We start from the raw sequence: 6,485 nt of genomic DNA, 5'->3' as shown, positions 1-6,485 counted from the left end.
GTAGGGGTATTAGGTAGATGTAGTGATGTAGGGGTATTAGGTAGAGGTAGTGATGTAGGGGTATTAGGTAGTGTTAGTTATGTAGGTGTATTAGGTAGATGTAGTGGTGTACAGTATGAGGTAGACGTACGTCAATGATCAGTGTATTTTTCATTGATAATTAAGACATATTGGCAGATTGGTCCATTTAATGCTCTTGCTATATATTATGCACATACAGAATGAATTTGAAAATGAGTATCCAATTGAATTGTTTTGCTTGGGAATGTGGGACAATTAACTGCTACACAAAGCTACATGAGATACGTGGAGTCATTGTAAAAAGCCTGTCCTGTCTGTCACACATATGCTCACATCATTGTTTCTGTGCTGATACAACTAGCCTAATGTTATTATTACCAATTCAATTCTACATTAAAGAAATGTGTATCTTGCCCCTATAGTGCCAGGGGTCCCCCTTTAGTACATCAACTTATCACAATGTCAAGAAAATAGGTTCTGTATCTACGTCAAAACACAATGGGGACAATTCATTGCAAACCTTTAGGACTAATTGAAGCCGTTTGGGAATGGTGTTGAACTGAGGCTCTGCAGCTTTGAAGGTCAATTCCTCCTGCATTCAAACCCCATACCATTCCCTTGGGGTCCACTGCCCTGTTAAAATGCCTATCACAGGAAACTAGAGAGGCTCATTGTTCTCCCATCTCCTGTTGACCCTTACCGCCCCATTAAAACCTAGCCTGAAACCCAGCCTGGGGGTCTTCAGCCATCATCGGCACGCATGCCTTGCTAAACAGCGTTGCATACTAACGAGAGGGCATGCACAGAGTTGGAGGAGACTGCGGCTTGCATCCTAAAATGTGACAATAGAAATTATCTCTCATATTTATAGGCAAATGCTGAATCAGAACTGGGGACTGGCGTTCTTAAAGCTGCAATGCACTTTCACTTTGACTGTTGATCAAATACAAATGTTAAGTTTCCTGTATGGTGAATGTTAGGGAATAAATGTCAATGCTACTCAACAAACACGCTGTTGACTGATAGGTTTATCAGGTGCCTGATGGTTTGGAATGTTCCAGGCCCTAGAAGGGTGACAGCTGATTTGCCTCTCTCAAAAGACCACTTCACATTTTGATATTGGGATCATCATAAGGTGTCTGTCAAAACTATAGGTTCAAAGGGATAGTTCATCAACATATCTTAATTACATATTTATTACCTTACCCTGAAAGGAGAAGCAGTAATCCATGCTTCAATTTTGTACATCTAGCCACTTTAACAAGTCGCTAACATGAGCATCTCTGAACAACAAACAATGAAAGTCAATGTGGCCAATATTAGCATGTTCATTAATCAATTCATGCCCAAACGATCAATCAGAGATTCACACCAATTATGCAAAGATAATACATTTAAAAAAGTGCAGTGAACAGAGGATGTGTTCGCATGATTTTTTATTGGACTATTGTGATGCAACTTCTTTATATTACAATTATAAAAATGTAATTGGTCGGCTGCGTACCCGTGTGACACTTATACTTGCTTTAAAATGACAATTGCAGAGGTAGTGGAATTATTGACACAATCTGACATATAGTATGATTGTCTATTCTATTACAACACTAGGACTCAACTACTGACCAGGAGCTAATGTATGTACTCCTTAAGTGAAATCGTTGAACTCGGTACACAAATCCATATAATATACATAATTCGCTCAGAATCGGTGCATTAAACTTTCCTGCGCGCTTGCATCCTTAGACTAGTATGGTAATGTATGTGTTGTTATACATACAACCAACGTAGTTGAAAACATGACCTTTTGTATTCATGTATAAGAGTCGTTATCACCGAGGTGTTATGCCCATTGACTTCTGTGTGTTCTGATGTAAGGCAGACAAACAGGTACTGAAATGTTAGGATTTTTGTTTGTCACTGTGACTGGGTTCCCTACCACATAAATCCAAGGTTATGTTCTCAAAATGTGCTGAATATAACAACAGTGGAAGACTGAAAAGGAAAATAAATGTCACATTCAGTTGTCCAAATGAATTACTCACATGAGATCAGATGATGGAATAGGATTTGTAAACATCAAGGAGCAAACTGAGAAAGAAATACACAAATTCCCCCCAAAATACTGTCACAGTCGACTCTCTCACAAAATGCAGTGTCAACACCAATTAAACAATGTTGTTCATAGGCAAACCCATACTTGCTTATGAATGGATAATATTTAAATACAATATTCATCAGGGTCTAATAAGGCACAGTAACTTGTTATCTTAAACATTTACTGACAATACCTTTTCAATAGTGTGAAATAAATGACAGCTTTAGCCTCCTAGTACAGCAAGACATTTCTGCAACTGCAAATCATCTGCAGCTCCTTTAGATTTTTAATCCCCATGTTGATATCCAGATCATCTGTGAAAACAGACGTGTGAAATAAAAATGTATTGCGGCTAAATATGTATTTGCATACTTCTAGAGTGTTTTCCTTGCCACACCAACACTGTCCATTGCACGGTTAAGCTGCGAATTGCTTTTCAGCCCTTCTGATTAAAAAAGAATGACCATTAAAGTGTTTTTGTCACAAGTCTTGTAGGAGTCATAATTGCGATACAGTCTAAGCTGTGAATTAATCAGAAGAGGATTGTTTTACTTCCAAAAACAATTTCCATTACGCTATGACACAACCCGAGTCAATTACATTATATCCACAGTCAGCAAATCAAGAGAACTCCATCTTTAAATGCATCATTACTAGAGTTACAGCCTTATCATAGTAGGCAACATTTTCATTAGCTAGAATATGATAATAAACATGTGCGTATAAGAGATTAAAAACAGAAAACGCATTAACAAAAAGAAAAAGTATAAACATTCTTTGAAATTCCTTGTGAGGTATTAGATGCTGTTTGATCATCTGATTCCATGTATACCTATTTAGGCTTAGCATTTTGTTCAGATTAACCTTTACAGAAAAAATATATATTTATAAATCAAAAAGTGTTAGTATTATGATAACCCTACCGACATACCAAACATGCCCAAAATACAACATTATAATACAGAATCCTTCATACATAGGAGCCAAGTGTATTTGATAAGGCTAATGGTGCATAATTGTTATTCAATTGACCCAAATTTAAATGTTCACATTAATAATAGTCTGAATCAATATCATTTCCTTTTGGTCCTTAAATAATATGCAAATAATTTCAGCATGACACGCTTAAAAAACGCATCACATTGCCTTCACATTACTATGTACAGAGCAATCTGAATACTGTAGACTCATTGTACATAATGAGTATAGTGAAGTATTATTTATTTTCAATATAAGTCATATATATTATACTTAATTAATTGTGGCACAAATCAAAGTTACAGCCTGATCGTTATACTGCGTTGCATTGGAATAAAGAATAGACTATATAAGTGAAAGTGTTACAACCTTATTTGATTATGTTTCCTTCACAATAAAAACAGAATATAACTTATAAGAAAAGGAAAGAAACTGTTGAATACTGAAGAGTTAAATCATTCCAAAAACAACACAACACATTTTTCAGTTTTGCTCATCCACATTGTCTATGGAATGACAATAAGCAATTGATATGGTAACTAAAGGGAAAAGCAACATTGTGATTTTATTATTTTAGAAATAATGCTTCTGATTATACAAAACACAAATTTAAATCATACACATACTACACATGGCTGAAAATGGAAATTAACATGATTTTTCTCCATAACAAACATAATTGCCTACAAATGGCTTTGCCACAGCAGCACATGAATGCAGTGTGTTTATTAAGTCAAACTACCGTTAATGTACACCCTGTGAAATACGAGTATATACACACCTGTTGAAGCTATAGAAGGGAAATAAAAGTACAAAGAAAATATATTCAATGGCCATAAAAAATGTTGTTTTTTTAAAATCGAAACTAAAGAGAAAACCTATTTTTATTTTTTTTTACTTATTTCATTTAGGAATTTCTTATCTTTTGACATCACACAAGAGCAGCCACTGAGAAGAATGTGTCGTTTTGCTATTTGAGGGCAGCTCAGATTGTTACATTTGGTCTGGGTCTTTTGAAACCAGAAGGGGGCAGTGCTATTTGATATATAAAAGTGATTGTACAGTACAGTCATCCTTTAAGAACTACTGCATACTGACCCCTGTTGTCAGTGACTGGGAATAGAGACCCTGCAGCTGCAAGCAAAAAGTAGACACTTGCCAATGTAATCCAGCCCACAGTCAAGTTAAAAACTACCAGAAATCACATAATCATAATGATATAACAAAAACATTTCTAAATATGAAATGCGGGTAGGCTACACACAAATTGGGACGGTAAGCAAACTACCGCAATCTAACAAGTGCATAAGTCTGTTTCGAGCTGTGTTGAGCTATTTGACCAGAACACAAGAAGTGATGGATGTTAAGAATTCTAAAAAAAAAGAATAATTTTCTCTGTGGATGGCATCCAGCCAACGGAGGATTTAGAATCAATGTCAAACAATGTTATGGTATATTGCACATTAAAATATATTGCATATAACATAATTTAGTTAATTATTGTTAATTTAGGTCATTATTTGCATATTATTTGTACAAATTATTATTAAACATATATTAAATCATATTAACATGTATAACTTTTGTGGTGCAATGAAACAGATATTATTAATTAAGTGAAGCTATACTTTGAATTGTGTACATATGGTACTGTACATAGTTAGTTAAACGATGTTCATTATTATGTTAATAGAAATTGCTGACAACATTCTTCAAGCAAACATTATGCTTACTACAACTTCCCACAAAAAGTCATTTAAGAGAGTTAGAGATGAAAGGAAGAAATACTGTACTTAAAAATTAAGGTCACATAAGAAGCTGTTCAACCATTTCACAATAGGCATGTTAATTTGGTCATTTCTATAACACTTCAATAAATACTTTCTAATGTAAGTATATACAATCCCAGTCAAAAGTTTGGACACACCTACTCATTACAGGGTTTCTCTTTATATTTACTATTTCCTACATTGTAGAGTAATAGTGAAGACATCAAAACTATGAAATAACACATATGGAATCATGTAGTAATCAAAAAAGTGTTAAACAAATCAAAATATACTTTATATTTGAGGTTCTTCAAAGAAGCCACCCTTTGACTTAATGACAGCTTTGCACACGCTTGGCATTCTCTCAACCAGCTTCATGAGATAGTCACCTGGAATGCATTTCAATTAACAGGTGTGCCTTGTTAAAAGTTCATACGAGGAATTTATTTCCTTCTTAATGCTTTTAAGCCAATCACTTGCGTTGTCACAAGGTAAGGGTGGTATACAGAAGATATCCCTATTTGGTAAAAGACCGAGTCCATATTATGGCAAGAACAGCTGAAAGAGGCAAAGAGAAATGACAATCCATCATTACTTTAAGACATGAAGGTCAGTCAATTCCGAAAATTTCAAGAACTTTGAACGTTTCTTCAAGTGCAGTCGCAAAAACCATCAAGCGCTATGATGAATCTGTCTCTCATAAGGACCGCCACAGGAAAGGAAGACCCAGAGTTACCTCTGCTGCAGAGGATAAGTTCATTAGAGGTACCAGCCTCAGAAATTGCAGCCCAAATAAATGCTTCACAGAGTTCAAGTAACAGACACATCTCAACATCAACTGTTCAGAGGAGACTGCGTGAATCAGGCCGAATTGCTGCAAAGAAACCACTACTAAAGGACACCAATAAGAGGAAGAGACTTGCTTGGGCCAAGAAATACGAGTAATGGACATCAGACCGGTTGAAATCTGTCCTTTGGTCTGATGAGTCCAAATTTGAGATGTTTGGTTCCAACCACAGTGTCTTTGTGAGATGCAGAGTAGGCTTGCTGGTGACACTGTCAATTATTTATTTAGAGTTCAAGGCACACTTAACCAGCATGGCTACCACAGCATTCTGCAGCGATACGCCAACCCATCTAGTTTGCGCTTGGTGGGACTATAATTTGTTTTTCAACAGGACAATGACCCAGCACACCTCCAGGCTGTGTAAGGGCTATTTGACCAAGAAAGAGAGGTCATCTGGCCTCCACAATCACCTGACCTCAACCCAATTGAGATAGTTTGGGATGAGTCGGACAGTAGAGTGAAGGAAAAGCAGCCAACAAGTGGTCAGCATATGTGGGAACTCCTTCAAGACTGTTTGAAAAGCATTCCAGGTGAAGCTGGTTGAGAGAATGCCAAGCGTGTGCAAACCTGTCATCAAGGCAAAGGGTGGCTACTTTGAAGAATCTCAAATATAAAATATTTTTTGATTTGCTTAACCCTTTTTTGGTTACCACATTATTCCATATGTGTTATTTCATCGTTTTGATGTCTTCACTCTTATTCTACAATGTAGAAAATAGTAAAATAAAGAAAAACACTTGAATGAGTAGCTTTTGACTGGTACTGTATATATGAC

Source organism: Salmo salar, chromosome ssa17, assembly GCF_905237065.1.
Source record: "Salmo salar chromosome ssa17, Ssal_v3.1, whole genome shotgun sequence".
Classification (NCBI taxonomy): domain Eukaryota; kingdom Metazoa; phylum Chordata; class Actinopteri; order Salmoniformes; family Salmonidae; genus Salmo; species Salmo salar.
Note: the sequence above shows the minus strand (reverse complement) of the source record.